The sequence below is a fragment of the Stegostoma tigrinum genome, chromosome 28, assembly GCF_030684315.1.
Source record: "Stegostoma tigrinum isolate sSteTig4 chromosome 28, sSteTig4.hap1, whole genome shotgun sequence".
In the NCBI taxonomy this organism is placed as follows: Eukaryota; Metazoa; Chordata; class Chondrichthyes; order Orectolobiformes; family Stegostomatidae; genus Stegostoma; species Stegostoma tigrinum.
Window position 1 is genome coordinate 19296875 of NC_081381.1, and position 12326 is coordinate 19309200.

General features: G+C 43.0%; 1 long non-coding RNA gene across 1 annotated transcript in view; it reads left to right on the top strand.

Moving 5' to 3' along the window:
• Positions 1 to 12049, top strand: part of LOC125466635 (uncharacterized) — a 41713-nt gene extending 29664 nt beyond the window's left edge. Inside the window, exon 3 of the long non-coding RNA XR_007250487.2 lies at positions 11317 to 12049. This is a non-coding gene — a long non-coding RNA (uncharacterized LOC125466635). The remainder of the gene's footprint in view (positions 1 to 11316) is intronic.
• Positions 12050 to 12326: the final 277 nt, after the last annotated feature.

Sequence of the window (12326 nt, forward strand, 5' to 3'; positions counted from 1 at the left end):
CCTCATCCCACCTCCTTGACCTGTCCGTCTTCCCTGGACTGACCTATCCCCTCCCTACCTCCCCATCCATACTCTCCTCTCTACCTATCTTCTTTTCTCTTCAACTTCGGTCCGCCTCCCCCTCTCTCCCTATTTATTCCAGTTCCCTCTCCCCATCCCCCTCTCTGATGAAGGGTCTAGGCCCGAAACGCCAACTTTTGTGCTCCTGAGATGCTGCTTGGCCTGCTGTGTTCATCCAGCCCCACACTTTGTTATCTTGGATTCTACAGCATCTGCAGTTCCCATTATCACGGATCCAGCAGCAGTTTTGTTCTGTTGATTCGCACCTGACTCTGGCAGACTGGCTGCATGGTGCAAAAAACCAGGAGCAGGGAGCCATACCTCTTGGCTGTTTTCAATAAAGTCTCTCAGATAGATGGGTGGGAAGGACCTACAGATCAGGCTATTAGGTGTGGGCAAGAGGTTACTGGGGATTATTGCAGGCCATCACCTCTGCAACATTCAGCTATCACTGCCTCTCCCCCCAATATCATTAATGCTTACATGGAGGAGGGCCGAGGCTGCACTCCTCACCCACAAGGAGTGCTGTGGGAACTAGTGGTTCTGTCTCCAGTTTGGGTGTCTCCTTTCCAAGCACATGGGAAACCAGTGCACAAATTGTTGTGTCTAAATTGGGCTACCCTAATGTGTATCACAATATGTAACGCACCTTCCAACCCAATCTCATCACAATGCCACTGCGGTGATTTAGATGAGGCATCCTCTCTCCTGCCTGTCCTCGGATGGGTAGAGATGAAAAAAATAATATTGAGGCCAAACGTTTAATTGAATCTGGGGCTTTTATTCATAAGGCTAGTCAAGACTTGGCTGCATCTTGAAAGAGCTTGAAAATTGAAACATTTGAATCTTATGTAGCTCACTTGAGAGACCACATTAAGAATATTTTGTGCAGGTACTGTAACTATGAAGTAGTGGGTAGAGAATGGAGTATGGGCATAAACCAAGGGAGAATAAGATTGTTGTATGAAATTGGTCTTTGATGCATTTCTCTGAGGCTCCACAATTTGAGTTGAATTTCTCTTGTGACATCAAGTGCAATTCCTCATTACATTGGTATTTTAACACACTTAATGGTGAGGGTGAGCACTAACCATCCAAAAAAGGACCTATCAGATGGTCTTTTAGCACTGACAGATCAGCATTTTCCACCATCTGAGCTGGCCTTGTTATTGTTAAAAAGACCAACCATCTGGGTTCAAGTCCTCCCTCATCAGATGCTGAAATTTGAATTCAACAGAAATCTGGAATTAAGAGTCTAACAATGAATCCATTGTCGATTGTCAGGGGGAAAAGTTCACCTGTTCACCAAAGTGCAGCCATCCTTACCTGGTCTGGTCCACAGCAATGCGAATGACTCTCAACTGTCCTCTGGAAAATTAGGGATGGGCAATAAATGCTGGCCAGTGATAACCCCATCTCATGACGGATTTTTAAAAAAACTTAAGCTCTTTAATGTAGACATATCCACAGAACATGTAAAGGGCAAATTAATCAATCCTGGATTGGGACAATGTAGCTTGATTCCTAGCAATGACAGTTAATTCAACATCACTATACTCCTTGCAAAATTACTCAGCTCTGCTTATGTAAAGGATTATTATCATACACCTTATGGAATGTAATGGTAAGGCCCTTGTGGCACAGTGCCAACATTCCTCAGACAGGAAGCCCGACTTGCTCCAGAGGTGTATAATAATGTCTTAGACAAGGTTGGTTAGAAAATATCTAGAATCCAAAGGTTGCTGCTGGAATAATAAAATTATAACTTATGGAATGAAACTTGTTTAAATGGCCATCCTCTGTGTCTTCTGTGCCCCATCCCCCCTCCCAGCCTTGCTGTTGATTTTTGCCTAAGCATGATTCTGAGAAGTAATTGAGATACTTATTTTCATCTTAATTTAAAAGTATTATTCAGCCAAAGATCATGAATAACAATGGCTCCATGGGGAACGGATTTGTGTGGCAATCCATCAAGTGTGACCTGAGACAGAAATGTTGGCAGGCTGCTAGGTAGGAGGAGTGAGCTTGGAAAGTTAAGGTGATAGTGGACAAGTATGTTTTCTAACCAGGAGCTTTTGGAGAAGTGATACAAGTATTAAGAGATTTAGATTTTTCTGGCACAAAGCATGGCAGTTCTGAGACATTTCCATTTATACTCAGACCTGATACAATATCCTCGTGCATAGCTGCAGATGAAAAATTTCCAGATTACTTTTTCGAATAGCCTTCTTTATGTTAACATAGACATAGAACATACAACAATACAGCGCAGAACAGGCCCTTTGGCCCTCGATGTTGCGCCGACCTGCGAGCTAATCTAAGCCCCTCCCCCTACACTATCCCATCATCATCCATATACTTATCAAGGACTGTTTAAATTACCGTAATGTGGCTGAGTTAACTACGTTAGCTGGCAGGGCATTCCACACCCTTTCCACTCTCTGAGTAAAGAACCTCCCCCTGACATCTGTCTTAAATCTATCACCCCTCAATTTGTAGCTATGCCCCCGCGTACAAACTGACGTCATCATCCTCGGAAAAAGACTCTCACTGTCCACCCTATCTAATCCTCCGATCATCTTGTATGTCTCTATTATATTCCCTCTTAGCCTTCTTCTCTCCAATGAGAACAGACCCAAGTTCCTCAGCCTTTCCTCATAAGATCTTCGCTCCAGACCACGCAACATCCTGGTAAATCTCCTCTGCACCTTTTCCAATGCTTCCACATCTTTCTTGTAATGGGGTGACCGGAACTGTACGCAGTATTCCAAGTGAGGCCACACTAGCATTTTGCACAGTAGCAGCATGACATCACGGCTCTGGAACTCAATCCCTCTACCAATAAAACCTAACACACGGTAAGCCTTCTTAACAGCACTATCAACCTGGGTGGTAACTTTCAGGGATCTATGCACATGGACACCAAGATCCCTCTGCACATCCACACTACCAAGAATTTTTCTACTGACTCAGCATTCTGCCTTCCTATTATTCCTCCCAAAGTGAATCACCTCACATTTATCCAAATTAAACTCCATTTGCCACCTTTCAGCCCAATTCTGTAGTTTATCCAAGCCTCCCTGCAACCGGCAACATTCTTCCACACTGTCTACCACTCCACCGACTTCAGTGTCATCTGCAAACTCACTAACCCATCCACCTATGCCTGCGTCCAAGTCATTTATAAAAATGGCAAACAGCCGTGGTCCCAAAACAGATCCTCGAGGCACATCACTAGTAACTGGACTCCAGGCTGAATATTTTCCATCAACCACCACTCGTTGCCTTCTTACAGAAAGCCAGTTTCTAATCCAAACTGCTAAATCTCCCTCAATCCCATGCCTCTGTATTTTCTCCAATAGCCTACCATGTGGAACCTTATCAAAGGCTTTACTGAAGTCCATGTGCACCATGTCAACTGCCCTACCCTCATCCACATGTTTCGAATTGAATCAGCAGGATCCCACCTCTGCAAAGATTGGCAACTCGATCTTGTTCAGGTTTGTAAAACTCTGCTCCTGTGCAGTTTTCTTTTGTGGCCTAATGCAACCAACTGCACTGCTTTTGCTTACTTTGGGTTTCTACCAGCACAAATCCGACCACTCTACGACAAAGGAGAGAACAAAAACAAAGTTGCTGGAAAAGCTCTGCAGGTCTGGCAGCATCTGTGAAAGAGAAAACAGAGTTAACGTTTCGGGTCTGGTGACCCTTCCTCAGACAAAGCAGAGAAATTATGCATGGAGCCACGGAGAGTGGGAGAGATCCTTAATGAGTACTTGTATTCACTAAAGAGAAGGACATGGTGATGATGAGGTCAGGGATCGGTGTGTGAATACTCTATAGAATGTCCCTATATTGAAGGAGGAAGTTTTGGGTATCCTAAATTGCATTAAGCTGGACTTGTCCCCATAGCCAGTTGAGGTTCCAGCAAGATGCAAGGGAAGAAATAGCTGGGGCATTAGCAGATATCTTCACATTCTCTTAGAGCACAGGTGAGATTCCAGAGGACTGGAGATTAGTCAATGTTTTTCCCTTGTTTAAGAAAGGAAGCAGGGATAATCCAGGAAATGATATGCTGGTGAGCCTGTGGTGGGGATGCTCTTGGAGAAGATCAGTGAGTGACAGGATATAGATATACAAGATTGGAAGAAAATAGACTGGTTAATGACATGCAGCATGGTTTTGTATGGGGAAGGTCATGTCTCACCAATGTGACTGAATTTTTTGAAGAGGTGACAAATAATTGATGGGGGAAGGGTGGTGCATATAGTTTACATGGACTTTAGTAAGGCATTTGATAAAGTCCCACATGGCAGATTGGTACAAAAACTAAAATCACCTGGGATTTGGGGTGGGTTTAAATTGTATCAGAGATAATGGGAACTGCAGATGCTGGAGAATCCAAGACAACAAAGTGTGGAGCTGGATAATGCTGCTTGGCCTGCTGAGTTCATCCAGCTCCACACTTTGTTGTCTGGGATTTGGGGTGGGCTGGCTATATGAATACAAAACTGGCTTAGTCATAGGAGACAGAGGGTAATGGTGGAAGGGCATTTTTCAGGATGGAGACTGGTAACTAGTGATATTCCACAAGGATTAGCCTGACACCCTCTGTTATTTGTAGTAAATATATAAATGATCTGGAGGGATACGTGGGTGGCCTGGTTAGTAAGTTTGCAGAAGACATGTAGATTGGTGGAATTGCTGATAGTACCAACGACTGTGAAAGGATTCAACAGGATGTAGGTATATTGTGACTTGGGAACAGAAATGGCAGAGACGGAGTTTAATCCAGACAAATGCGAGGTGATACATTTTGGAGGATCAAGTTTAGGTGTGAATTATACTGTAAATGGCAAATGGTAGAACCCTTAGGAACATTAACACACAGATGGATCTGGGCAGGTCTACGGTTCCCTAAAAAAGGCAACACAGGGGGCCAAAGTAATTAAGAAGGCTTATGACATTCTTGCCTTCACTGGCCGGGGCATGGAGTCCAAGAGCTGGCAAATCATGTTGCAGCTTGTTAGGCCGCATTTGGAGTGTTGTGTGCACTTCTGGTCACCACACTATGGAAGTTTTGGAGAGAAAGTGGAGAACATTCACCACAGTGTTGCCCAATCTCAATGGCATTGGCAATGAGGAAAGGTTAAAAAGATTAGGATTGTTTTCAATGGAAAGATGTTGGCTGAGAGAAGACCTGATAGAGGTCGGCAAAATTATGAGAGGCATAGATAGGATAGATAGTCAGAAGCTTTTTCCCCAGGGTTGAAGTTTCAGTTACAAGGGTTCACATATTCAAAGTGAGAGATAGCACGGTATAGAGCTGGACGAGCACAGCTGGCCAAGCAGTATCAGAGGAGCAGGAAGGCTGATGTTTCGGCTCGAGACCCTTCTTCAGAAAAAAAGTGAGAGGGAAGTTTTTATTCAGAGAGTGGTAGGAGCCTGGAGCACACTGCCAGAAGAGGTGGTGGAAGCTGGCACATTGGTGACGTAAAGAGGCATCTGGATGGTTACATGAATAGGGAGGGAATAGAGGGATCTGGCCTCAATAACGACAGAAAGTTTAATTTTTAGTCTCGTTAGGGCATAATGTCAGCACAGGTTCGGAGGGCCAAAAAGCCTGTTCCTGTGCTGTACTTCTCTTTTGTTCTTTGGTTCTTTGTTCTCTAATTATGTCAACCACATTCAAATAAGAATGGCTCACCAATCATCTTCTCAAGTGCAATTAAAGCTAGGTTTGCAGCAAACATCACTGCTACATTGAGCACCATGTGCACATGTATAATTGGAGTGGTGATTTTAAACTCACATTGAATATCTCTTCTTAGGTTTGACATATGAGTAAATACAATATGTCCTACTATTTCAGGGAGCTCAGTCAATGCGATTAACTGTTTCCGAGGAGCAGGAAAGTCAATGTTTCATAGAATTATAGAATCCCCACTATGTGGAAAGAGGCCATTTGTCCCAACAAGTTCACACCACTCCCTGAAAAGCATCCCACCCAGACCCACCCACCTACCCTATCCCTGTAACCCTGCATTTCCCATGGCTAATCCACTTAACTTACACATTCTTGGATGCTGTGGGTAATTTAGCATGGCCAGTCCACCTAAGCTGCATATCGGACTGTGGGAGGAAACTGGAGCACCCTGAGGAAACCCACGCAGTCATGGGGAGAATGTGCAAATTCCACACAGAAACTTGCCCGAGGTCGAAATTGAATTCATATCACTGGTACTGTGAGACAGCAGTGCTAACCACTGAGCCACCATGCTGCCCCAGGCCAAAACTCTTTGTCAAGACCAGGGAGGGGAAGGGGACCCTGAAGTAAATAAAGGGATGGGTTTGGGGCTGGGGTAAGGGTAGGTGTGATGGAGATTGGTGGATGCAAGTCAGGGGTTATTGTGATTGGTCAGTGGGAAGTGTAGAGTGGATAGGTGATTAGGAAAATGGACAGGTTAGTCAGGTCAGGGAGGTGAGGACGACAGGGGGAGGATGGAGGTGGGCTAGACATGGGATAAGGCTGGGGGTGGAGGGATTTTGGAGCTGATGAAGTCCTTATTGAGGCCTTTGGGCTGTAAGCTCTCAAGGTGAAATATCAGGTGTTGTTCCTCCCATTTACGTTTGGTGTCACTCTGAAGGAGGCCAAGGACGTAGATGCCGTCAGGGGAGTATGAGGGGGAATTAAACTGGATGAAACTGGAAAGTCAGATTGTTTGGTGCATGCAGAGCGCAGATGCTCCGTTAACTGGTCCCCAAACCTGCATTTGGTCTGCCCGACATAGAGGAGACCACGTGAGGAGCAATGGATGAAACGGATCAGGTTGGATGAAGTGCAGGTAAATCTCTGCCTGATCTGAAAGGATTGTTTGGGGCTGTGGAATGAGATGAGAGAGCAAGTGTAGGGACAGGTCTTGTACCTCTTGTGGTTGCAGGGAACTGCAAGTGTAAGAGATGCAACACCTGCCCTAGACTTCCCCTGCAACTGCAGGAGGTGCAACACCTGCCCCTATGCCTCCTCCTCACCTCCATCCAAGGCTCCAAAAAATCCAATAGAGTTTCACCTGCACTTCATGCAACCCAATCTATTGGATCCATTGCTCCCGATGCGGTCTCCTGTATATTGGGAAGACTGAAAGCAGACTCGGGGACTGGTTCACAGAGCATCTGCACTCTGTATGCACCAACCAACCCAACATTCCGGTTTCATCCATTTTAATTCCGCCCTCCCACTCCCCTGGTGACATGTGTATCCTTGGCCTCCTCCACTGTCAGAGTGAGGCCAAACATAAATTGGAGGAAGAACACCTGATATTTCACCTTGGGAGCTTACAGCCCAATGACCTCAATATTGACATCACCAGCTTCAAAATGTCTCCACCCCCAGCCTTATCTCACATCCAAGCTCCCCCTCCTTGTCTGCCTGACCTGACCCAACATATCTATCTTCCTATTCATCTATCCACTGTACCCTTCCCAGTGACCAATCACAATAACTCTCTACCTCATTCACCAATCTCCATCCCACCTACCCTTCCCCCATCCCCAATCCCCTCCCACTATTTACTTCTTGGCTCCCCTCCCCCTCCCAGTCCTCGTGACGGGTTTCAGCCTGAAACGTTGACTTTCCAGCCCCTCTGATCTGCTGTGCTTTTCCAGTCTCACGTCTATTGACTCTGGCTTCCAGCATCTGCAGTCCTTACAGTCTCCAAGTCACTGAGTAGCTGCTTATTGATGATGGAATTCTGAAGAAAAATCCTTTCATAGCACACAGTAATGCTGGCTGACAGAAGAAGTAACAGAGTGCCATGAAAGAACAGTCATTCCTGAGCAGACGGAACTCTGAAAATCCCTAATGTTTGCAAATCCACACACTTTGACTGATGCATCACTTATCATACTGTGCCCTTCAGATCTGTTTCTCATCAGAACTAGTGACTATTTACTAGTACAAAACATTAAAAACATTAGATGCAAATGGCACATGGACAGCTGGATCACAGAGGCCATTTTTAATGGTGAAGCCTTGTCTCCTGCATTGGGGGTGCACTCTCTGAGCATTTAGGGATGGACAATCAATGCTGGCCCTGGCAGTGAAGCCCACCTGCCATGATAATGATTTTTAAAAACCTGGAACTCTATCAGTTGAGTTTTTTTTTAAGAACTGGTTATATTCTGTCACCGTGAATATCTTCTTAGGTTCAGTGGTTTTATATCATAGAATTGTCGAATCCCTGTGGTGCCAAAACAGGCTATTTGGCCCACTGAGTCTGTACTGACCTTCCAAAGGGCATTCCACCAAGACCCAGACCCCCATCCTAGCCCAGAGCACTGCATGGGCATTTTACCATGGTTAACTGACCTGGCCTGCACATCCCTGGACATTAAGGGACAACTTAGCATGGTCAATCTACCTACTCTGCACACCTTTAGACTGTGGGACATAACTGAAGTATCCAGCAGAAACCCGCACAGAGATGCAGAGAACGTGCAAACTGCACACAGTGCTAACCACTGAGTCATTGTGCACCTCCCTGGGTTGTCTGCCAGGTACCATAGTTAAGAACATTTCCTTGGGACTGGACAATAACAGAATCACAAAGGTAATAATCACTGGATATCCATCTGAGAAAATAAGTGTAAAATAGATGAATGAATTGAATGCATAGTTCAGAGACTGGGGTTTACATGGAAGTTGATTCATATTCCTCCATAGTTCTTTGTATATAGCTTAACACGTGTCTCACAGTAATACCCCAGCTTGAATCAGATATTTGTATCCTCCATGCAAATGAGGGGTTGCTTTCCAAGCTGGGGCACATGGAACTATGGCTTGTAGACTCAGATTCAGGGGTTAGTCATTTTGGACTGAAGTAAGGATAAATTTATTTACTTAAAGGGCTGTGTGATCCTTAGGAATTCTCTATCTGCAGAATCTTCATATACTAAGTTATTGAGTATATTCAAGTCTGATATCAATGAATTTTTGGACTTTACAGGAAGTGAATAATGTCAGAATAGGGCAGGAAAGCAGAGCTGGGACTTTAACTGGACCTTCCTTGTTGCCATCATTCTATTTCAAAGACCTCATTGACTGTGCATCCTCTGTTTCAATAAGGTCCTTGGCTGTTGGTTTATCTGAGTTTTTCTTCATTATCTTTTGCTATTCACAACCAGATAAAGAAAGCCTGCGAAGTGCTTCGGATCAGTGATTCTCCACCACAATGAGTGTGAAGAGATTACCAACTCAAACTATGGAAAAACAACATCAAAACATGAACATCTTAAGTAGCCTTTGTCTCAGAGCCCTTTTCTTCACCTGGAATATACTATGGTTTTTTAAATCTAAAAGTCCAACAGTTAAAACAACTCTTCATCCTGAGATTTTCTGTTGGGGAAAAAATGTCAAAACATGCTGAAATGTGACACCTTCAAACACAATTTCCAAATGCCTTGTTATCATTCTACCAACTCAGCAGGAATGCATTATGACTTGTTTGAAACCTTGTAAAATTCTGTTCACTCGTAGTCATAAGCAGGGAGAATCACAATCTGCACACTGAATTTACATGTGGGATCCCTAAGTGGTATTATCAGTTAACAACTCAGAAGGCCTTAGGAATCCGTCTACATCATTCCTGTGGTATAAAGTTGGATTTAGTAAAATTATCACCACCCCCAGGAGGTTTTCTGACTGATGAGTCATTGAGCAACAGTGTGGTTTTGGGAGGGAGATCAGTGGGGAGAAAGGGTTGGGTGATGGAACAAAGATTACTGTTTAGTCACAGTATTGTGGCATCATGGTGTGAGTGAGGCTTGCTTGGTAGACCACCTGGTCTTTTCCTTCCTATCACTTTTGCCACCTGGGACCCTCTATCTCCTCTCTTGGATTTATAGTTGATGTGTATTTCTTTGCCTGCCATGCTGCCTCCCCATTTCCTTCACCCCCTGTTTACTGAAAGCATCCACACCTTTTGTGGTGATCTCTGTTTAATGCTTATCCAGCTAGAGCTAAATCTCCTTGGGTCTCTCTGTGGCAACCTCCAATTTAAGCTTCTCGAACTGGTCTGCATGTTTTTTTAAGACTTTTCTTTAATGACGACTGTCTTTCTGCGAGCTGGTACTCGTTCTTACTGTGATGTTTGATTCTGCTAATTACTCAGATTTAAAGCCTGATTCAGATACCATTCAATATTTTAGCTGAATTAAATTGCTATCAGTTGTTATGATTAGCAGTTTTAATCCTTACTCCCTAATCCCAATTTCTGTTTTTGTTCCTGATTTACAGCATCTGTGGTTCTTTCAGTTTTTAATTTAGTATATGATTAGAATGTTTGATTTCTCAGTTATGTATCATGCTAAAAGGACTGACTTCTCGCAGTACTTGATGGTAACTTTTGTAATTTGGATCTCACAATGAGAAACCTTGTTACATGAGGAAAACACCCTTTAGCCTGGAGTACAATTGCAATAAAAAGAGAATAAGACTGGAGAACCTTGATTGCCAACCAGAGTATATGCCTCCCTTTCCTTTGAAATCAATTTGGTTAAAAATTAAGTTTTCACAATTAAACAGCACTATCAATCAAAATTAGATCACAAATGAAGCCAGGAATTCTATCAAAATTCTGACTAATTTACACAACTGCCGAAATCCCACATGTGGACTTTAGCATGTTTATGCAGTTTATAGGATATGATCAATGTAAGCACTACTTTCACTGGAATAGATTTTCTTCTCTTATTAAATAATCAGCAAAAATGAGGTAAAGCTTTATCCCTTTGAAATGGATGCCTGCAAAGGGCTTTCACCTCTCCATCTGAGATTAACATAGGACTTCCCAGCCTTGAAGATCAAATGAGCCATCAGGACACTGATTCTTAGAGATTCTATAGAAGGTTGAGTAAATTACATAGATGTCATTATAATATAAGTAATGCACAGACTGCAGCTTTATTTCTGTTGGAAGTACCCCTGCAAAGCAACTGGTGCAAGACTTTGCCTCTTGGAACTGTTGAGATAGCATGTTGTTTATATGATATTCTGATCTGAAGAGCAGTAAAGAATCTTTTGTCTCTTTGGGTATCTTCCTTTGTAAAAATAAATATAAATTGAGACACAAATTAATGTATAAGGAACAATTAAGTTTGTGAAATGCACAATCTGAGCAAGATGTGTAGAAAAGTACAATGTAGTCTTTGGTTTGTAATGTTACATCTAAGGACAGTTTCATTCTGTGATCAATTTAGCAATCCATTCTTGATATTTATGGCACTACGATCTCTGAATTCCCCACTAATGGTGATTACCATACCTTGACCAGAAACTGGAATGGATCAGCTATGTAAATAATGTGTCTACAAGAATGGGTTAGCCCCTGGGAGTTCTATGTGAGTAACTCACCCTCCGACTACCAAAGCTTGTCCACCATCTACAAGAGACAAGTTGAGAATACAATGGAATACTCTTCACTTACCTGGATAAACAAAGCTCCAACAACATGCAAAAGCTTGATACCATCCAGTATAAATATCCTGCTAGTTTGGCATCCCATCCACTATGAGCAAGGTTTAATCCTTGCACACTTATGCACAGTGACATCTAGAAGATGCAGTAACTCACCAATGATCCTTCGAAATCTCCGAACTCTACCGCTTAGAAGGACAACAGCAGCAGGGGCATGTGAACACCACCGCCCGTACGTTCCCCTCCAAGCCTGCTAGAACTCCACTCCTAATCGCACTATGGATGATTGAAGACTCCACGGACTGTAGAGTTTCAAAAAGACAGTTCACCACCACCTTTCTATGTGGATTAATGGATGTGCTATAAATCTTGGCCTAGTGGCCCTCCGTAGAAGAATTTCTGAAAATGAATTCTCCCTTCAGAGTGGGGATTCACTCTTTTACTTTTAGGAACTTTTTTTCTTTATATTTCTTAATTTGTTTTGAAGATTTTTAAATAATTGTTAGGCAATCTTTGACTTCGTACCTCTAGCATTGTGCATTTGGATTTATAATAAAAATGTACTTTTTGTAGCTTATTTTTAGATTCAAAGATAAAAACATCCATAATTGTAAAAAAAATCAACATTTGACAAATGTTAATAAGCAATTACCCAGTAATGCTTTTGATCCAATTATTAATTCTGAAACTATTTGTAAAATAAAGTTGTTTTTGCTTTCTTCTGTATGGATTTCAATTTTCTTTTTCTGACTATGAACTCTATTTATGACCGCCTCTCCAGGCTGATCTTTTC